Raw genomic sequence first — 23,610 nt, 5'->3', positions numbered from 1 at the left:
GGACCGACAAGGAACTTCTAGCAGTTTCCTGTCTAATATCATCCCATTAATCAAGGGTCAAAGTTTCTCCAACGTCCTTTTCCCAAGCTAGTTCATGGGCCTCTTTGGGGGGGACATTATGTGAAAGTAATACCTAATAAATACAGTAGCTGATAATAATCCCATAGAGGAACATTGATATTGACATAAGGATTCCAAAGCAGATTTATCTTTGGGGTAAGCCCTTTTATGGAGGGTGTTATAAAAGTGTTGTGTTTGCAAGTACTGATAGAAAACCGAGTGGGGAAGTGAGAAGCGACACTGTAAGTCAGCATATGTGGGGAATGAGTGGAGCTGAGCTATATACAGTAAAAATAGAATGTTATGTGAGGTCCAATATTTAAATGCAAGGTGGTCAACGCCCAGGGGAAACTCTACATTGTTCCATAAGGGGGTTAGATAAGGATTATAAGAGCAAAGCTGATAGAAGTGAGTGCAGAGGTCCCAAATTGACAAAGAAAAGCATATTGTTGGTAACAGTAAAGTTAAAGACGGGCGAGATCGGGGTGAGCACCATAGTAGGGTGGAGGGTGAGTACATTTTCAGTGTTTGTGCTTCCAGAAGTGTCCACATTCTCTGTTCAGGAGGTGCGTGCCAGAGAACGCAGGAAGCTAAATGTGTAGCTCAATAGTATTTAACAAGATCCGGCATACCTAGACCACCCGATGTATGTTGTTGCTGAAGTAATCGCATCTTGACTCTGGGTTTCTTCCCCGCCCAAACAAAGTTAGATATGTCCCATTGGAGGTTTTTTTAATATTATAGTAGGAATATGGATTGGGAGGGTCTGCCAGAGGAATAGTAAACGCGGAAATAGATTCATCTTACATGCGGCAATACGGCCAAACCAAGAAATTTATAGTTTGTTCCAATTTACCAGATCAGTCTTTTTAGATTAAAATAGTCTCTGGAAGTTGACTATGTATCATGTAGAGTAAGATTTAGTTAGATAGATGCCTATATATTTAAGCTTAGTATGTTGCCATTTAAATGGGTAAGAAGTTTGTAAGAGATGAAGAGCTCACGGAGGCACGTGTAAGTCTAAAATCTCTGTTTTATCAGCATTAAGATTGTAGTTAGGACTTCCAGGGGCGTGGCCAGCTAGTATGGCTGCTTTTTAGCATAGCTCCTCCACACTGTGTGGAAAATCCCTCTGAATCCCCCTTTTCGGTGGATCTAGCTTCCACAAAAACTACATCCCCTTGCTGTTGAAACTCCCCTGACGGGCAGGGAACCTTATATTGTGGAGAAAGGTGGTGGATTGCCCCGGAATCAGGCCATCGGGCTGGATGGCCGGCATGACCGCCAGCATGGCGTTGGTGCGATTTTGCCTGTGCTCGTAACCCTGCTGTGAGCCGCTGACGCTGGAGGGGAGCTGCTGCCATTTACCTATGGCTCGTTGATCCCGGACTCGGAGCTCACTCCTGTTCATGTGATGCTGGGGAGGCCCTTGCGGTAGCGAGGTGTGTGGCTGCTTGGGCGCGTGCCCTTTCCTCTGGTCATCACTGCGGGCTGCTGTGATGAGACGCGAGCTGCCTCCAGCCTACTTCACCCTGCCGCTCCTCGGTCCAGTGCTCGCCCTGCTTCTGCTACGGCTGCGGGGACCTGATGCTGCCCTGACACACGCGGCTGCAGCGGGGGAGGACGCTCTGCTCCGGGCTGTGTGTGATGGCCTGGGACGTGGCTGAGTCTCTCTGGCCACTACACTACCCAAAAGCCCATCTGCCTGGTCATGGAGAGGGGGACCCGGTGCGCGACGACACTCCTTGTGTTGCCTGTGGACGCGGGGTGTTTCTGACCCGGAGGACGGATCCTGAGGTGGCATCTCAGACACTGCCCTCTTACTTTGTGAACCGCAGATCCAACACTGTGCGGCCCAGCGGTGCGCTCTGAGAGGCACGAGGGATCTGCTAACTCCCAGGCTGTCGGCTCTGCTGCTGGTGTGAGGACCTACCAGTGACCTTGATCCAAGGAATCCTGCAGCCCTTGCTGTAACTTCAACATGGGTGCTGCGTGACTACACAAAGTGACAGACACTCTCTTCCCCAGGTACTAATACTGTGCGTCACCACCCTCCTTTTTCTTCCCTTACTAACAGCCTCTGATATCCATTCTCTCCCTTTTCTTAGATCCATTCCCTCCTAGTGTGTCTCCCACTCCCTCACCATCCTTCCTCCCTACCCATTCCATTTTTCCCCTCTCTGCTCTTTTACTACTTCTCTCCTCTTTCCTACTCTTCTGGGCAACTGTGCTTATGTGATACGGGACAACTGCACACATTCTTCTGTGTATCACGATTGAAGAGGCGAGGTGGCTGGCTCCTATCAGACTGCTGGACTTGCCCCTGAGCTAATTCCAATTTGCTTTTGAGCACTGTAGCTATCCGTGGTTTATTTACGGACTGTTTATATGAGGACTGCTTTCTCAATTATCTGTCCCAGCACGCCTCTTCCCCAGGGTGAATTTACTTGTACCTAAATAACTTTTATTTTATTTTATTTTTATTTATTTTTCCTCTATCTCTTGGTACATGCTCTCCTTATTAGGAATCAAGAGATTTCTATATTGATGTTTGTGCTGCCGCCTTGTGGTTAAATTGTAAATTTTTCATATCACCTTTCATTTATTCTTTCTAATTGCCTATATTCCAATTCTGTATTCACATGATTCTTATATTACTGTGCTGCAATTGTTGATGTGTTGAATTGCCTGTGATTCTTCAAGGATTCTAGAGAGCAGTAAGCGATTCCTCCACTGTTATGCTATTCTGAGAGATACCGCTCACTGTTAATTTATTTCTTTATGTGAAATGTAGATATTAGAGTGAAACAACAAGGTCTACTCTGTACATTTTAGTAAGACTATAACGCATTCCTTAGGGCTCTTCCACCTAATCGTGAGTGTGGGCCTTCCCTGCGGCTTTTCTTTGTTTGGGTCCATAGTGTTATGGACAAATTTCTATAAAAACATCAGAATTCCTCAGCAGACATGCCTACATCTAATGCGAAATCAACCTATAAATGCCAAACTGCCCAAAAAGGAAATGCATCTCATCCGCCTACTCCTCCCTCTCCAGTATCCGGAGGGGAGGACTCTACTTCCCAGTCATATCCTGCAATATTACCTTTCCATCGCCGGCTGAGAATGCTAAGGAGGTTATTAACATGCTAATGCCCCTTATAGATAAGAAATTTGAGGACTTACATGCTAGACTGGACACTTCTTTGGCTAAGATAGAAGCAAACACAGCTAGACTTGACACTCTGGAACAGAGGACCAGTGACACAGAGGACTCGATGCATGCTTTGCAACAGAAACTTGCCACTAAATCTCAAATTATCCACGTTATGATGGAGAAACTTGATGATTTAGAAAATAGAAATAGAAGATGTCATTTACGCTTTATAGGCATTCCTGAGTCGGTATCGGATACACAGTTGCAGGCTTACATCTGCACTCTTATTCCGGTGGCGCTGGGGTTTCTAGATACGGACCCTCCGGTGCCGGTGGAAAGAGCACATAGATTAGGTGCGCAACGCAGGGACAGGGGTGTACAACCCAGACCGACTATTGCCAAATTCCTCGACTATAGGGACAAAGAGAGACTGTTGCAGGCATATCGCGCTACCCCTGAACCTAGGGTGGAGGGCAAAAAAATCTTAGTGTTCCAAGACTTTTCAGTCATGCTAGGGTATTAAATTATCTGCAAATTTGCAGCAAATTTTTCGCCCGAAGATTTTTTGCGGCAATCGGGCGAAAATTGCAGCGAAAATGCTCCATTTTTCGATTTATTTAATTCCAAACGGGTTTCACGTGAAAATTCTTGCAGTGAAAAGTGCAGGTGAAAATGGGGAAATCAGCCTGTACCCCAAAAAATGCTAAACTAACATAGGAAAACATAAGAGAAGTGTGTGTTAGAGATCACATTAGAGAGTTTTTGGGGACTTAAATTGTATGAAATAGCTGTTATATGCATTTTTTTTAAAAATGCAAAAAAATGATAGAAAGCAAGTTTTTTTGAGCAAAATAAATGCTCTCATTAAATTTGGGGTACATGAAAATGGGTATAAGTATATATTTGGGTCATTTTAGGGTACTTTAAAAAAAGTGGAAACAGACCAATTACTCCCATCTGCAAGCCTAAAAACACCTGTCTCACTCATAAAGCACCCCAATATACCTGTCAACCCCAATTTCTATCACTTTGTACTTTTTCACCCCAAAAATAACATGTCATTATTGGGCAATTAAAAATAATTAAAAACATCAACGTGCCTAATTAGTCATTAAGGGGGGTGTCCCAGGAGTTCTGTACCATATCCAAGCATTTTTACCTTACAATAGTGACTTTTCCCAACTTTTCACCTGCTTCAGAGTAGGTGAAGTGAAATTACTGAAAAAATTATCACCGATAAATTTTCCCTGCAAATTGAATAGGCTGTAATTGCGTTTCGCGGGAAAGTCCGGTTTTTCGCACGAAAACGGGACTTTCCGTGTGAAAAGTCCGTTATCGCTGCTAATTGAATATACCCCTCTGTCTCTCAAAAACGCAAGGCCTTTTCGGAGGTTTGTAAGTTCTTGGTAAACAAAAAGATGAAATTCGCACTGCTCTACCCAGCCAAACTGAGGGTTGTTGAGAATGGCCGTACTCAGTTGTTCACTGACCCTCAACAAGCGAAATCACACTCCCTCACCTGCTCGTTCTGACGTTAGTGCTGATAGCTGATTCCATGGGTTTTCCCCAACATATGGGAATGTTACTAGTTGAAGGGGGTCTAGGTGCACTAAGGCCTACTACTCAGGGAGAGTTACCCTTATCGCTGCCACCAGTTCTGTTCTACCATGTTCTCCAAAGGGTTCCCTGAGAGGTATCCAAATGAATCCTCGAACCCCTGTTCTTGAGTCTTATTATACAATTAAGTCGTAATATATGACCTTGAATGTTTCTGTTTTCTAATTAGTTTTATTATTTTACTCTAATTTGATATTGTTTTGTCAATTTCACAATATGTAGATGCAATTCTTATTACTTGTATTAAGGTTATTAACAGAACGGAGCATCCCCTCCAATGGAGTTGGGTATCCTCAGTGGTTAAATCTGGGTCTGTTGGTTGGCCCAGTTTCAGATGTTTATACAAAAAAAGTTAATGCATTGCTTCAATTTCACTACCGAATTGTACTGACCTGCCTTTTTTCTGTGTTAGAGACTCGAAGATATGAGGTGGAGAGGGGGGGGGGGGCGGCTGGGGCCCGCGCCCCCTGACACTTCAGACCTACCCAATACCCCTCCTAGATGTGGGGAAGTTTTTCCTTGTGACCGCGAGAGGGAGGTTGGGTCATGGCTATTCCTCTCCCATATTTGATACTGATGGCGGGTGATACCTCTGACGTCCCTAACGTTAGGGATGACTCCCATTGTTCCATACTATCCTGGAACGTGGGAGGACTGAACACCCCAATTAAAAAGAAAAAGATTCTCACTCACCTCTGTAGGAAACGCCCCTCTATAGCCTTCTTACAGGAGACTCATTGGAGACTTGGGGATGGGTCTACGCTACGCGCCCCCTGGATAGCGGAGTGTGTACAAGCCTCTTACTCTTCTAAATCCAGATGGGTGGCGATTGTATTTCACAAACACCTGAGATATGAAATCCTACAATCTTTAGCGGATCCTGAGGGTCGCTACTTAATACTAGATAAACTGATCGAGGGTAACAAATTTACACTAGTAAACCTATGCGCACCCAATGTGGCAACTGGAGAATTTTTACGCCAACTCACTCAGGTCTTGGCTAGCAGGGTTAACTTCACCCTAGTGGTGGGTGGGGATTTCAATACAGTAGATGATCCTGCATTGGATAAATCGTCTCACATCTCGAGGCCGTCCTCCCCATGCTGGAAATATTTACGGGAAATGAGGGAGGTTCTACACTTGAGTGATCTATGGCGCCTATTACAACAGACGGACAGATCCTATAGCCATTTATCCAGGGTGCATGGTTCATTGTCAAGGATAGACTACATTCTACTGGCAGGCCACTTTCTAGATCAGACCAAAAGCGCTGCTTTAGATGACATACTCATCTCGGACCATGCGCCGGTGCGATTGGAAATATATGCTGGCTCCCATGCAAGTGTGGACTGCCTTTGGCGTTTCCCTGACTATTTGTCCACTACGGATGAATTCAGGAAATTTCTACTGCACTCTTGGAATAATTTTGTGGATGATAATATAGAGCATTGGGATAACTCTGTGCTGTTCTGGGAGACGTCAAAGGCGGTGCTGCGAGATCATGTAATTAGATACGTAGCAAAAAAAAGGAAAGAAAGTTCCAAACAGTAGCATGCATTGTATGCAGCCATGTCCCATAGTTTTAATGCTTACAAAACTGACCCTTCTGAGAATCTCTTGGAAATATATCTGCGTGATAGAAAATTACTTGATGCTTTTTTAACGGCCCAGGCACAACAACGTTTAGATTTTACTAAATTTCATTATTACAAATGGGGAAATAGAACTGGGAAGTTGCTGGCCACTATGTCCAAAGCTAGAAGTAAGCGTTCCTTTATTAAGGCCCTAAGAGATAACACTAGGAATGTAACCCATACTAAAACTACTGATATTTTGACACATCTCAGTGACTTCTACACTGAATTATATAATCCTAACGCCCCACAAGAGGAGTTGCAGAGGGTTTTTCTGACTCAGGCGAATTTACCAACACTTAGCTCAGAACAGAAAGAAACATTAGAAGGGGACATTCGGGAAGAAGAAATTAAAACGGTTATAAAGTCATTGCAACCCAACAAGTCACCGGGACCCGATGGGTTTATTGGGACTTATTATAAACTACTACAGCAAGAACTCATGCCGACGTTATTGGAACTTTATAACAAAATCTATCAGGAACACCCCATGTATCCAACATTCTCTCAAGCGTACACTACTCTTATCCTTAAACCAGACAAAGATCCACTGTTAGCGGATTCTTATTGACCCATTTCTCTTTTGAACTCTGATTTTAAAATTTTCACAAAGATCATAGCGAATAGACTGCAACTAACTCTCCCAGATTTACTGACGGACCATCAGTATGGTTTTGTACGTGGCCGCCAATCAGTCAAGGCCATTCGTACAGCCATTGCGGCGACAGTGGCATCCAGAAGTGCCCCTAATTCGGAATACATGCTCTTAAGCCTAGACACACACAAGGCCTTTGACACTGTGTCATGGCATCATCTGTTTAATGTGTTACATTACAGAGGGTTTAAAGAGAATTTTATAGATATTATTAAGTATCTCTATACCACTCCGACGACCTCTTTGCTGGTCAACGGCAAATGGGGTCCTCGGATTTTGATGCAAAGGGGTACAAGACAGGGGTGTCCCCTGTCACCCCTTCTCTTTAACTTATCCATAGACCCCCTCTTCCGGGTACTACAGAACTCGATGATTTATCAAGGTATCCCAAATGGGGATAAAGAGATAAAACTGTCAGCATTCGCGGACGCAGGATATTTTAGCTTTATTGGACAAATTTGGACAGATTTCGGGTTTCCAGGTTAATCTTTCAAAATATATAGGGCTATATTTGAAACACGGGGTGAGGCACCCGGGATGGGGGAAACAGATCCCTATATACTGGGCTAACACTTTCATAACATATCTGGGCATTAGCCTTCCGAAATATCCTTCGGATCTATATAAGCTGAATGTAAAGACGGCAATAACTCTCATTGCGAAGGAACTTGAAGGATGGAACCATTTAATGCTTTCGTATTTAGGGAGAGCTGCTTTGATAAAAATGTGTATATTTCCACGATTATTATATATTTTACAATCCCTCCCAATATTACTTAGTAGATCAGATCTGTCCCACATAACTAAACTGTTCCGACAGTTTATATGGAAAGGCAAGAGACTTCGTATTGCCATGCATAAGCTACAACAACCAAAATCTAATGGCTGAATTAACTTCCCAAACGTTTTGTTTTATAACCACGCATCTTTATTGAGGTTCTTGAGAGACTGGTTAAACGATACAGACACTTATGCAAATACACACCTTGAGGCACAAGTCATAAAATCTAAAAACTTGATGAACTTCCTCCACTGTATGGAGGCGGACTGTGATCAGGATCTGAAAGATAATCCCCTTCTGTGGTCCGTCTATCACCTTTGGCACTCCTTGAGAAGATCCGGAAACTTAGGGAGACATAAATCCTTGTTTCTACGGTTTCTGGGTAATCCTGACTTCCAGCATGGGGAGGCGGGGTTCCCCTTTACGATGTTCCATGATGAGGGTCTGCAGGACATAGGATAACTAGTTAATACAGAAACAGGGAAACCTCTCACATTTACTCAATCGCAGGAAAAATTTCCGTTCCTACGAGATTATCCATTGGCCTTTCTCCAGTTGCAACATTATACATGTTCGGTTCTTAGGACATTGTCGAAGGAGGACTTGAATAACGCTCTAGATACCTTGTTACGCACACCTCCAGCCACGAAGAGGGCCCTTTCACTACATTATAAACGTTTAAGCGCTAGATCACTCTCATTCAGACTCAGGAATATGCAAATGGATATAAGACTTCCCTGAACTGACATGTGATATACTATTACAAAGTTTGCTGCACTCCTGCAAACTTTTGCCCTCAGCACAATACCAAGAGATGTTTTATAATATAGTTCACAGAGCTTACTTCTGCCCATATAAACAATATAAGGCGGGTATGACAGATTCGGACAATTGTCTGAAGTGTCACGCTCCCAAAGCGGACCTATTGCATTGTTTCTGGTCGTGCCCACTTCTTCGTCGCTTTTGGCTTCTGATACGCCAATATGCTATGGAGCATCTGGTAAATTTTATCCCCTTTACAGCAGAATGGGCATTGTTTGGAATAATCCCAGCTGGGCAAAGAATAACGAAGGGGGGTAGACGATTGCTGCTGGCAATTAGTGCAGCAGCACGGAATGCGATCCTACAATCCTGGATACATAAGGATCCTCCTACTCTATCTTTATTCAAAGGGAAGCTACATCATATATTTCAGATGCACTGGATAGAAACATCTTTGCAAAAAGACAAGCTAGTAGAGCAATTTTTTGAATCCTGGGAAAGCTATGTGGCTACTCTTCCGGTAGATTTCCAAACTAGTATCCAAACTTCACTAAAAAATACTGAATGGTTTGAAACACGAATGGCAATTGGGGATCCTCCCATTGTACTGACAGATTAGGGGTTGGGGGTGCCGCGGGGTCTCAGCCTCCTCATATCTCTGCTACGATTAGACTGGCAGGCCTTTAGTATATACTTTTGTTTTGCATTTTCTTTCACATGATGTCTGTGAGATTACGTAACATATATGAGAAGATCCACTAACGATCATTTAATGTTCTCTTTTCATCATGTTGTGACACTATTTATATGTATCATCACCAGGGCAAAGAGTAGAGGAGAGAGCGGGCAACCTTGACGGGTACCATTTCTAATAGGCAGGGAGAGAGAGGAAAGACCATTGTCCAGGATAGAGGCAGAAGGGTTTTGATAGAGTGAGGTAACAGCATTATAGAATGCATCATGTAATCCTAAATTTTTCAGGTTTTGTTGGATAAAGGGCCAGCTACTCTATCAAAAGCTTTTTGCATCGAGAGCCACCACCAGGGTCAAGAGGGATTTTTGATGAGAAAGGTGAATAAGATTGATAAGCCGCCTAGTATTGTCCGCAGCCTGTCGATTAGGGATATACCCAACCTGATCAGGGTGTATTAATGTTGGTAAATATGGAGCAAGTCTATTTGCAAGTATTTTGGTGAACAGTTTTAAGTCTGTATTTAATAGTGAAATGGGTCTGTAGTTCTTTATTTCTAGTGGATCTCGATCCGGTTTTAGTGAGCCCTCTTCCAAAAGTGAATTAAAAAGTGAGTGAAGCATGTGGAGAAGGGAAACCAACCATTTTTTATAATAGATAACAGTACAGTCATCTGGACCTGGGGCGGAAGAATGGTGAAACTGTTTAATAGTGGCGAGAATTTCCTCATTAGATATAGGAGCATTAAGTATCTACAAATCTGACTCAGAAAGCCTCGGTAAGTGTCATGAGGATAGGTAGTGCTGGATGTTAGAAATAAGATGTGGTTCATCAGTGGTAGCTGAAGAAAAATTGTATAAGGAATGACAATAGTTATGAAACTGTGAAGCCATCACCCTTGGGTCACAGGTTGTGGAGCCATCAGAGCATTTCAGAGTAAATATTCAATTTTGCATACGCTTTGCTCACAAACGATGAGCCAACAAAGTATCAGCATTATCTGACTTTTTGTAGAGCTTCTGACAGATCCACAAGAGTGATTTAATAGATTTTTTGGTAAGAATCTGCGAGAGTTGTCCTTTAAGTGAGAGAATCTTAAAATAAAGCCGCTTTTTGGGTAAGCGTTGGTATAGAAGGGTTAAAGAGGTTAGTTCCGTTTCCAAGTCAATGATACATATAGCCTTAATCCTCCTCGTGGCCGAGGTAAGATTAATGAGGAGGCCCTGGAGGGTAGCCTTATGAGCCTCCCACAACATCACAGGCGATATATCAGAAGATGTGTTATCAGTAAAATAATTGAGGATCGCATTGTTAATTTCATCTATATTGGTTGGTTTAAGAAAGAGTGATTCATTTAGATGCCATGTGCGTGGGGTTGAGGGCATACTTGGGGTAGTAAAATACATCATGATCACATAGTGGCCTGATCATGTAGTAGGGATTATCTGAGCCCTTATTAAAGTTTGAGTGGAGTCACGATCTACAAAAATGTAGTCAATGCGAGTGTTGAGGTCGTGCTGTGGAGAGTAGTGGGTGTAGCCTCTAACGGATGGATACAGGGTTCTCCAGTCATCGTATAAATTATGGGAGGCAATGCATGACTTTAAAAGTTTAGACAACTTTGTTTAGGTGAATGTTCCCAAGGGTAATGTTGCAATCAGCAGCTATTATGGTCCTACAATTAGAAAATTTAGAGAGATTATCGGAAAAGGTCTTAAAAAAGGAACCCCGCTGCATGCTTGGGGCATATATTGATGCTAGGGTGATAGGGGATTGATTGAGAGTACCTGAGAGGATAACAAATCTACAGTACCATCATCATCATCAAGGATTGAATCCTGAATAACTATAGGAAGATCATGGTTGATCATAATAGCAGTGCCCCTCCGCTTGGCTGACATAGTAGAATAAAAAGTATGAGGATATTGTTTACAGTTTAAAGAGGGGTGAGAAGCTTTAAAGTGTGTCTCCTGCAAGAAGATTATATCCGGCTTATGCTGAGCAAAAATTGAAGCGCCATGGATCTTTTAGTTGGAGAATTAAGGCCATTGGCATTAATGGACAATACTTTCAAAGTCATGGAGGGTATTCATCGCAAAAGCAAATTACAGTGAACAACCCTCGACTGGGCTGACTAAGGTGAATCAGCGGGATTTGAGAGGGGCAAAAATCGGAACGGGGTAGGAGGAGTGTAGGAACAAACTTAGGGAGTAGATCTTTTCCTAAAAACGGGTTGGGTCCAATTGGGAAAGTATTAGTGCCAACCAGGCATTCCTTTCATTGTGGGGGTTAGTGGCTATAAGAGAGAGCAGCAATTAAGAATAAAAACATAAGGAAGGAGAATAAAGACTTTTTGCGACCAAGTGTAAGGGGCATAGAGACAATAGGTCAAGACTAAAAGAGCTGAAACAGTAACCTGACAAATCAAGTACATAAGTTGACAGTGATTGCACGATATAATAAATAAAAAAATGGAAAAAACTGACATATATGAAAACATATCTTAAAGCTGAATGGTGATACATTAGTAGGAATAACAACAGTAACCAAGACATCGCATACATGGCCAGCATCAATCCCCCGCAACTAAGTAGAGTATCAGCCTTACCAATTCAAGGCACAATAGCTAGTGCAAAATAGGGACCAATGAGGGCCGCCAGATATGAGCCACAGATATAAAATAGTCAACAGTTCAGCCAGCCCTGAGTGATAAGGGCAGTGCAGTAAGCAAATAGTGTGAGCAGTAACAATCATAGAACAGTTACGTGTATGGTGTCTCCAATCACCATAGAGTGATGTTATGTGGTAGACCAGTCAGGAGTAGGTGCCATAGGTCTTTTGGGAGACGAGGAGGTGAGTTGATTTCGAATCACGTCAGGGAGAGAGTCAAAGATGCCAAAAGTTTTAAGTAGGTCGTAGCCTTGAGCAGAGGTTTTAATAGAGTGGTGCGATCCATCTTTGATGACGTGGAGTTGAAATGGAAATCCACATTTATATTTGATGGAGTGGTTATGAAGAACTTTGGTAACTTCAGTGAGGTCCCGGTGCTTTTTGAGTGTGGAAGGTGCCAAGTCCTGGTATATTTGCAGTTGGGTGCCTGAATAAGCCACCGACGGGAGTTCCCGAGCTGCGAACATGAGTTTTTCTTTAGTTTTGAAGTAGTGGAACCATATGATGACGTCTCAAGGAGGTTGAGTAGGGGGAGGCTGAGGACGCAGAGCCCTATGTGCCTTATCCAGAAGAATCAGGTCTTTAGGAGTCTCGGGGATTAGATCCAGAAAGAGACCCTCTAGAAAACCTGGGAGGCTCTCCATCATAACGCTCTCTGGAATGTGGCTGATTTCGACATTGTTTCTACAATTCCGATTGTCCAAGTCCTCTCGGTGGTCCCCATGGAAATCGATATGAGAGCGGATGTCAGCTAGCTCCTGATCAACCACCATCTGGTACTGAAAGACTTCATCCATCTTACGCTCTAAAGAATCGGTACGTGTGCCCAAGTCGGCAAGTTCAGTTCAAAATTCTGTGAGCACCGACCTCATTTCTGATTGGATAATTTTAGTAACAATAGCGATAACATCTTGGGTGGTGAGAGTAGCTTTTGGTGATGGAGTATCCTTTGTATCTGAAGCTTGATCTGTGGCTGAAGAATTACGAGATGTGGAGCCCGCTTTCTCCCACGCTCGCGGGATACTAGGTTTGGGAAGAGCAGAAGCTTTGCGATATTTCTGCGACATATTAAATTAGGAGGTTGACAATTACAGAAAATATAATCGCAGTATGCAATGTGTTTCAGACTTAGAAGATCAAATATAGGTCCAGGACTCTCAAAGACATTATGGCTGGGTAGGGGTCGAGCCCCTAAACACTAGTTGGTCGCAAAATGATTCAATATAGGACAGGCATCATGTGTGCTATGGAGTGCACATCACAATCTGGGCAGCTAGATAGTGGCCATCACAGGTCAGGGGATAAAGGTGGAGGTCAGTCTTGGAGTTAGGACGCCTCACCAGATTGGTGTGCCGTATGCAGCTGATATATGGAAGTGGCTGTAATCCTAAGGTCCCGGACCGGCCAGTGACCTATACTAATGCAGGATTCCACAGTACAGCAGCAGTCTGACTCAACCCCTGATACTCCCCATGTAGAACTCAGTGGGTAGATGAGAAAGTTACCCTTCCCCAGGGTCTCCGGCTGTCTGGCTGAAACTTCACAGGGTTATGTGGAGAGTGACTGACAGGGACCAGGCTGGGATGCAGTGCCAGGAGAGAAAAGAGGCCACCAGCTGTACAGAATCCTCAGCTCCAAGTAGGCATCTCACCAGCAGGAGATCCCATCCAGGGTAGGGTGCTGCAGGGTACTCGTCCATGGTCTTGGAGGGGGTTTGTGGTAACACTGCTGACTATAAGCAAGATCCACAATCAAGATGGCCGGCGGGAGCTGTGGTGCTGCAGGAGCAGTGCTGCAGCAGGTCTCTGACTCTATGAGAATGCCGCAGCGGTCAGCGACGGGGAACCGGCAGTGGGGGAGTGCCGCGGCAAGTCCCACTGGCATGAGCGGTCTCGAGCACGGCATCCCGGAAGTCTTCCAGCGGGCACCGCACCAAATTGAGTCCCCGACTTTGGAGCTGTCATAGTCCGCAATCTGTAGGGGCTGGTGAAAGCAGGCTCCATGGCACCCAGGAGCTTGGAGGAGCAGGGCAGGAGGAAGAGCGGTCAGGGGATACAGGGTGAGTAGCTATAAAGCTAGATTAGAGCAGGAGCTCCAGTGAGACACGTCCTGCAGTCTTACATGCTAGGCCACACCCCAGTAACAATTAATGTTAGCTGCTTTATTAGCACATGCTGGTATCTAACACAACAACCATCCTTCTGCCATTTGTCCTGCTATAATTATTGCAGACAGGGATTAATTGCATGTAGGCATCATGGGTTGGATAAGGATAGCCAGTTACAATACTCATGATTTTAAATTTCTATATATTTTTCAGCCAAATTGACCAATATTGTGCTCTGGTGCTATCTTTTGCACATTAATGGAATAAGTATGATGCATATAAGTATAAATATGTGCACTATTAACCTCATGAAGCTGCTGATGGTGCTCTGATTAATCCTCCAGGGTCATCTCAGTCAGGTGGTGATTTGCATTGTGCAGGTAGGTGCATAACAGCACCATAACCTTGGGCATCCATTATTACTATTTCCACACTACCCTACATGCTTTTGGGTACTTAAAAACTCATCCCATCCTTATCAATTTTCTACCTTTAGAATACATAGTAACATAGTATCTGAGGTTGAAAAAAGACAATTGTCCATCGAGTTCAACCTATTTGTGGTCTCCTATGCATGATGATTTGACTAAAATTTCTGACTGATGCAGCTGTCAGCCGTTGCATTTTATCCCTATTTATAGTAACTATAATGCATGACTATGCACCATACCCCTGGATATCCTTATCCATTAGGAATTTATCTAACCCATTCTTAAAGGTGTTGACAGATTCCGCCATTACAACTCCCTCGGGCAAGGAATTCCAAACACGTATTGTCCTTACCGTGAAAAAGCCTTTACGCCGTATTGTGCAGAATCTCCTCTCCTCTAACCTGAGCAAGTGTCCACGAGTCCTCTGTGTTGATCTAACCAAAAACAGGTCCCGCGCAAGCTCTGTGTATTGTCCCCTTATATATTTGTAGATGTTGATCATATCCCCTCTTAGTCTCCGCTTTTCCAATGTAAACATGCCTAGTCTTTCAAGCCTTTCCTTGTATTCCATCGTCTCCATGCCCTTAATTAGTTTGGTCGCCCTCCTCTGTACCTTTTCAAGCTCCAGGATATCCTTTTTGTAGTACGGTGCCCAGAATTGTACACAGTATTCAAGGTGTGGCCTCACTAGTGATTTATATAACGGGAGTATAATACTCTCGTCCCTAGCATCAATACCCCGTTTTATGCATGCTAATATCTTATTAGCCTTCTTTGCTGCAGTCCTACTTTGGGTACTACTGCTTAGCTTGCTATCTATGAGGACACCTAAGTCCTTTTCCAGTACAGAATCCCCTAATTTTACCCCATTTAGTAGGTAGGTGTAATTTTTGTTCTTGTTACCACAGTGCATTACCTTACACTTGTCTGTGTTGAAGCGCATTCTCCATTTGGCTGCCCATGCTTCTAATTTAACTAAGTCGTTCTGAAGAGACTCGGCATCCTCCTCTGTATTTATAGCCTTACACAATTTGGTATCATAGCACTTCAGTCCAAGTTGAAAAAGATCCATTAACCACAACGCGCTGCTCCCTATTATCTAACCAGTTTTTGACCCAAGTGCATATTGTGCTTCCTAGCCCTGATTCTTGTAGCTTGTAGATAAGTCTCATGTGTGGTACAGTATCGAACGCTTTGGCAAAGTCTAAAAAGATTACATCCACGTCTTTACCCTGATCTAGGTTTGCGCTTACTGTTTCATAAAAGCCAAGTAAGTTGGTTTGACAGGATTTGTCCTTCATAAACCCATGTTGATTCCTTTTAATGACCTTATTGGTTTCAAGGAACTTCTGAATACTATCTCTTAGAATACCTTCCAATACTTTCCCCACTATAGATGTAAGACTAACTGGTCTATAATTACCTGGTTCAGCTTTACTTCCCTTTTTGAATATAGGCACTACTTCCGCTATACGCCAGTCTTTGGGAACCATACCTGATATAACTGAATCCTTAAAGATCAAAGATAGCAGTTTTGCCAGTTCAGAGTGAAGCTCCATTAGAACCCTTGGATGAATGCCATCGGGCCCTGGTGATTTATTAATCTTTAAATGTTTTAATCGGTCACAGACTACTTCCTCGCTTAAATAAGTACCTATCAGTGTCATATTCTCATTATTGAGATTGTGTGTCAGTCCCTGAATTGGGTCCTCTCTAGTGAATACTGTTGAAAAAAACTCATTTAGTGTGTCCGCTATGTCATTATCATTTTTGCTTAAGACTCTCAACTTGTCTTTTAAAGGGCCTATACTCTCCTTCTTTAATCTCTTGCTATTAATGTATTTAAATAATTTTTTGGGATTCGCTTTGCTTTCCTTTGCTACTAGTTTTTCAGTTTCTACTTTAGCCGCTCTTATTTCCTTTTTGCAAATTTTGTTACATTCCTTATAGTGCTGAAATGACTCTGCTTCCCCATCAGATTTGTATTTTTTAAATGCTCGCCTTTTCTTGCCCATAAGTTCCTTAATCTTTTTGTTAAGCCACATGGCTTTAGAAGCCAAAATTGAATGTCTAAGATCATTCTAAACATTTGTGGATTTGAGGTTCGATTTAGAGTTCAATTTTGAGTTTGATTTCAAATCGAACTTTAGTAAATGAGTGTATTTTATGTTGGGCTATGGGAAAAAAATTATGTTTTTCTATTGGCATGTGCATTGAATTTGGCAATAGAATGGATTTGACATTCGATTTGATCTTTAGTAAATCTTTTCAACCCCAATGGAAATCGAATGGAAACAGAACGCAAAATCCCTTGAATCACCAAAATCAAACTTTAGTAAATTCTTCCCCCTGGTGAGGCAGACGGCCTTGACGCACTACGTAGGATTACCACTAAAGGTATACCTATGTAGTAAACCCAAGACAGCTTCCTCACCTGGTACCTTTTATGGGTGGAATATACAGTATAACCCTTGGAAGTTTTTACCCAATAGGTTACACTTAGGAGGGATTACACAAAATGGGTGGCTGCTGCATACTAATGCTCAGAGTAGGGTCACACCCTAACCATCAAGTCTATATAATTTTCATCCCATCCAAAAGTGTACCAGGTGAGGCAGCCATGTTGGCAGCACTATGAAGGTTACACTGTGGGAGACAAGCCATACAAGGACCAATGGCATACATGGAAAAACAGACACATGTGTGGCAGTATTATATGACCTGTATGAATAGATCCACTTGAAGTACATACTGCCCTTGGAGGATGCACTTCAGTGGGAGGTATAGAACACATGCATAGCATACAGTGGGATGAAAGTACATGGTAAAAGCAAGGAACAGTAAATACTGCAAACAGTAATGCAGTCTGGGCACAGTCTAAGGTGGAACCATGTGCTGGCTGGTGGAAAGAGCAGGGCCATGGACAGAAATGGCATGGAGGTCTGGCATGATAGGGGCAGGAAGCGAGTACTTACTATATAGAGTCCCAAAATTAACAGTGCTAAATGTAGTCCAGGGAGTCAGAATAGAGGCTAATGATGCTGGGAGGGTGGGTGAGATGTCCAATGGTCAGGTAATCACTGCAGTCGATACATACGATATCCTGGCAGATAGGATGCTGGCTGTCATTATAATAACAGTGGCATCACTGTGCTCACTATGTATCAGGCCCATTAGGTTCTATTCCCACTTGGGTGGTGGCATGGACCTACCAACCGAGTGGAAATACCAGGTGGTGGTCAGGTTTTCAGCTGTGGGTATTTCACCAGCTGTTGGGATTCCGGCATCAGTCTGCTGCTATATTGACTGTATCCCACTGAAGGGTAGAAGGTTAACTTCATGGCAGAGAGTGATAGCGGTGGTCCAAAGTAGCATGGTGCAGAAAGGTCAGGTCCAGGCCAAGCATGATGATGGCACCAAGAAGTCAGAGGGGGGTTACCGGTGGTGAAATAAGCAAAGTGGCCCTGGGGAGGTGGCAGGCAGTGCATGGGGAGAACCATGCTGATTTCCTTCCTTCCAGCACCAGGGGGCAATCAGGTGATACACATGGAGGTGGCAAAATGACAGCCGCAAGAAGGTCCTGATGCAATTTCCTCTCCTCTCCTGCTGGTGATGATTTGAGCTTTCTCCACCAAGCCTACGCACCTCTCAGCAGGTTACAGCAAGAAAAGCAGATGACGCAGTGTATCAAGAGCCCTGGTGCTCAGTTCTGGTGGTTACAGGATGCTGGGTGAGTGTGCAGTGTGGAGCCAGGGATGGGATCTCTTGCACCTATATGATCTCTTGGACCTATGTGTAATTTAATTACACGTGATAACCACATCTCCATTGGCTATATCACATCTGCAGTTTTTTGGGAAAATTTATTTAGCTGTTGCCACAAGCTGGTAGGAAACCGTGGACCACTAGTTGATTGCATTTGCTCCCCAGGCTGAAAGTTGTCAGCCACCACTGATTTGAACAGATGGTAAACACAGAAAGGGATGGCTTATACTGTGCAGCTAGTAGTAAATGGCTGTAACTCATTTGCAAACTCTAGGTTTGATATGCTACAACAACAAGAACACTACAGTTTCACAAACTCAGTGCCATCTACCTAGCAGCCATGATTTCAGATGTGTACAAAGAAGGGGAGGGCACCACCATTGTTGCTGTTCTCTATGTCTTTGTCAATTAACTGACATGGAAGATATTGGCTGCACCTGTGATTGGCATTAATCTGTTCCACAGTCCCACCTAAGCCATATTATCATGTCATGTTCTCTGACTTCAAGTGTTGACTTCTGTTTACTGGACTCCTATTTGTAATTCAGTTGCTTTCCTAGACTACAGTATCCTTTTTTCCTGTTTAGTTATCTTATTTCTAATCTCCTAGCTTGACGCCTGATGAAACTCTCAAGGGAGAGAGAAACTATTTAAGATATGTTGGATAGAGCTGATCACCTGAATTGCACTGCATTCCCTATTGGGACATCTACATCTTGCTGAATCCAGTGAGTGCACAAGAGATTGGAAAAAAGGCTCCAGCACTGACAATTGTTTGAGCTTCTCAGGTACCAGCAGAGATCCCTTACAGAGACCTTCCACTGAGTGGCAGCCTGTATTCCTAATCAACAACCATAGACAAACAGAAAGAGGCTCCCACACGACAGCTTCTTGATCCCTGAGCGTCTCAGTAGGGACCCCTCATAGAGGCCTCCTAGGGAATGGCAGATGTCAGCAGGTGCAATTTCGCTGTCTGAACATAGCCACTTGTGTCAGTGCAACTGCATCTTTAGATGCTGTATCTGATAGCAACATGCCCACAACACACCCGTATCTTGCTCCCCACTTTCCCTACCTGATACGACCACCAAAATTGCAGAATTCCGCGTGTAATTTCAATCTGCACCTTACAGCCGCAACTATTGCGACGCAGCTATCGCAACTCAGATACATGTGCAGCAGAAAACATTGACCACTTAAATCTGAAGTCGCCACCGCTTTCACCTCTGAATCAGGCCCTGTGTCTGGAATCTGTCAGCAATACTACCTGGGATTTGCTCAGTTTACTCTTGCACTTGCATTGCATTATAAGCCAAATACAAGTGTGTGATTTCTCCTTTACATCACTGGTGTTAATCATCCCATTATTTTAAGTGTACCCAGCATCTAATATCTGTGTGTGAAAAGACTTTTGCATAGATTTTTAAATAGTTCATAACCAGAAGTGTTTTAATTCATCTGCCAATTTAGTTTTCCTTGCTGCTTCTTCTGTTGTTACCTGTGTGAAAGCTGTGTTGTTTTCTTTTCACAATTACTCTCATATGTTGAAACAAATATTCTATTTGTATCATTTAATAACTTACCAGAATTAATAACTCATTGTATATAATTGATAACTTACATAGGTAAACCAAAAACATATACTTTCCATCATTATAATTATAGAGACAATTGTATGAAATGGCTTGGTTTACATATGTATTCTACTGAATGATAATCTACTCCATCATACATAAGAAGACTCCAGTGCTCTCTTCACCTACTGAATGATTATAGTGACTCAATGTATATAAATAAAAATAAATATTTTATTAATAGGTCAGCTGTGGTACATATAGCCCAAAATTGTATGATAGAATTTTTATTTCTATTCTTAAAAATTGTGACTCCTAATACTGGTATACAACAGAGATATATTCACATCCTTAGAATGTAAGCTCTCACGAGTAGGGCCCTCTTCCCTCATGTGCTTATCCTTTTCTTACTTTAATAATCCTCAACTGCCCAAATCACGCAGTTTTTTGGCCACCTGGAACTTATCTCTGTCATTTACTGGTGTAGTTATGCTTAGTTACCCTGTACTTGTCCTAAATTGTCTTCAACTGTAAGTCACTGTTTTCCTGTTTTGATTATGTGCATATGTACTCTGTAATTGGGCACTGCGGAACCCTTGTGGCGCCATATAAATAAAGGATAATAATAATAATAATAATAACATACAACATATAACATGCACCACATTGGTAAAAAAAAATGGTTAAAAAATGGTAAGAAAAAAATATATATATTATATAGTTCCATGTGGAAAGATAAGTCATGCATATGCACAAACAGGTCTCCAAAAAGAAAAAAGATATATTGATTGTAAGCTGCAATCAGGAATGAATAAAAAAGTTCCATTCCGGGGTGTATTTCCCCAAGGAAATTCCTATGCTCTTAGTGCGGTGTGGGTCTGTGGGTTAAATGTGGATCCGAAATTGAGGCCACAAGAGGGTAAAAGCCAGTGAGGGATTTCCCTTGCTTACTCCTCTGAAAGTTCTGTCAGGCTCCGTCACCCACTTCTAGTAAGATCTGGACGCTGACAATGAAAAGAAGAAGTATCTTCCGGCTGACCATCCTGGACAGCCTGCTGAAAGCGCTTTGCGGCACTGGAGGGATCGATGCAATCTGGAATCAACACGTTTCACTGTAGGCTTCGTCAGGATAGCAGCTAGTTCGACTTTTTTCTCTTCCAGGTTTATATAGCAGTATACTTGTGTTCCAAATGTCATGCTTATTTCCTGCTCACTTTGCGTTTCAAATAGTCCTTGTTTCCGCCCCTATCTCTGGGACCATTGCATTTGTATAGTACAAACTTTATCCAGGTGCTCAAAAAAGGACAAACAAATACAAGACAACATATAAATGGTGCAAGTTGGACTTATGACAATGGAAAAAAAAATGAGATAAGATAAATATAAATAAAAATAAATATAAATGGATACATCCTGCTATTTCTATTGTTTAATACATATGGTACTTATGTAGTATATTGGAAAAGAACAAAAAAAAAGATGATTTGAGAGCATAAGAGTTAATATGAATTAGGCTATGCTCTATAGGTGCATAAATTCTAAGCCGGATGTAGATAACCAAACATGTAGACTTAATGTTCTACTATTATTGAATAATATAATTTCTTGCTTTAAAGTAAGATACATCCTATTGTGTTAAAATAAATGGGCATGCCCCCCTGTTCTGTAGTACGGTATAATAACTCCAGACCATGGAGCTGACCATATTGCAGATGTCAAATATCTGTATAGGTAGGTGGGATTTGTTCATGTGCAAAGCTTAGGGGAGAGAACAGTAAAGTGGGGGAATGTGAAGGGAATAGATGTAACACATGATGAAAATTATCTCTCTGGGATATAGGAACATATGAGACCTCATATATGGACCCTCATTCCTTCAAGAATGGGGTGATCTCGAAGTCAACATTGAAGCCTTTTGATTTTAGAGTTCCCATATTGTAGATGAACTTGGTTTCTTCTTTGGTAAGTATTTGATCCAAATTGCCATCTCTCCATGGTAGTGTGACTTTCTTTATGCCTGTGAACTTCAGGACGTACGGATTACTGTTATGGTTTTCTAAAAAATGCAAAACACTATGCAAGTCCTTTAAAACCTAATGTAACAAGCCAATCTACACATCTGGGGCCATATGTAATAGAGTGAGAATTTCAAAAAGTGAGAGGTTTGGTAAGGTTTTGCAGGTTTTTCTTTAAGTGACAATCATTTACACAGCAAGATCAACCTGGTTTTGCAGTGTAAGTGATTGCCACTTTAAAAAAAATGAAAAACCTTACCAAATCTCTAATTTTCTGAAACTCTCACTCTATTACATTTGGCCCCAGGTGTCCATTTATGCCTCAACTGGCCACCTGCAGTATCCCCAAATTTCTAAGTCACTTAGCTGAAGTGTGGCTAGTGTCCTCCTCCAGGAGGTTTCCTCCATTCTAAGTCGTGGACACACCATCTTGGACTGTGTCACATGATCTGCTCTGCCAACCAACTCTCAGAAACTTCAGTCACATGTTCTGCTCAGCCTAGAAGCACCTAAGTCACCCTAATTAATAGTGATGTGCACCGGACATTTTTCGGGTTTTGTGTTTTGGTTTTGGATTCGGTTCCGCGGCCGTGTTTTGAAATCGGGCGCGTTTTGGCAAAACCTCACCGAAAATTTTTTGTCGGATTCGGGTGTGTTTTGGATTCGGGTGTTTTTTTCAAAAAACCCTAAAAAACAGCTTAAATCATAGAATTTGGGGGTCATTTTGATCCCATAGTATTATTAACCTCAATAACCATAATTTCCACTCATTTCCAGTCTATTCTGAACCCCTCACACCTCACAATATTATTTTTAGTCCTAAAATTTGCACCGAGGTCGCTGGATGGCTAAGCTAAGCGACACAAGTGGCCTACACAAACACCTGGCCCATCTAGGAGTGGCACTGCAGTGTCAGGCAGGATGGCACTTCAAAAAAATTGTCCCCAAACAGCACATGATGCAAAGAAAAAAAGAGGCGCACCAAGGTCGCTGTGTGACTAAGCTAAGCGACACAAGTGGCCGACACAAACACCTGGCCCATCTAGGAGTGGCACTGCAGTGTCAGACAGGATGGCACTTCCAAAAAATAGTCCCCAAACAGCACATGATGCAAAGAAAAAAAGAGGCACACCAAGGTCGCTGTGTGACTAAGCTAAGCGACACAAGTGGCCGACACAAACACCTGGCCCATCTAGAAGTGGCACTGCAGTGTCAGACAGGATGGCACTTCCAAAAAATAGTCCCCAAACAGCACATGATGCAAAGAAAAAAAGAGGTGCACCAAGGTCGCTGTGTGACTAAGCTAAGCGACTCAAGTGGCCGACACAAACACCTGGCCCATCTAGGAGTGGCACTGCAGTGTCAGGCAGGATGGCACTTCAAAAAAATAGTCCCAAAACAGCACATGATGCAAAGAAAAAAAGAGGCGCAATGAGGTAGCTGTGTGACTAAGCTAAGCGTCCTAAGTGGCCGACACAAACACCTGGCCCATCTAGGAGTGGCACTGCAGTGTCAGACAGGATCGCACTTCAAAAAAATAGTCCCCAAACAGCACATGATGCAAAGAAAAAAAGAGGCGCAATGAGGTAGCTGTGTGACTAAGCTAAGCGACCCAAGTGGCCGACACAAACACCTGGCCCATCTAGGAGTGGCACTGCAGTGTCAGGCAGGATGGCACTTCAAAAAAATAGTCC

The sequence above is a fragment of the Pseudophryne corroboree genome, chromosome 6 (genome assembly GCF_028390025.1).
Source record: "Pseudophryne corroboree isolate aPseCor3 chromosome 6, aPseCor3.hap2, whole genome shotgun sequence".
In the NCBI taxonomy this organism is placed as follows: domain Eukaryota; kingdom Metazoa; phylum Chordata; class Amphibia; order Anura; family Myobatrachidae; genus Pseudophryne; species Pseudophryne corroboree.
The sequence above is the reverse complement of the archived record's forward strand: the minus strand, read 5'-3'. Positions refer to the sequence as shown.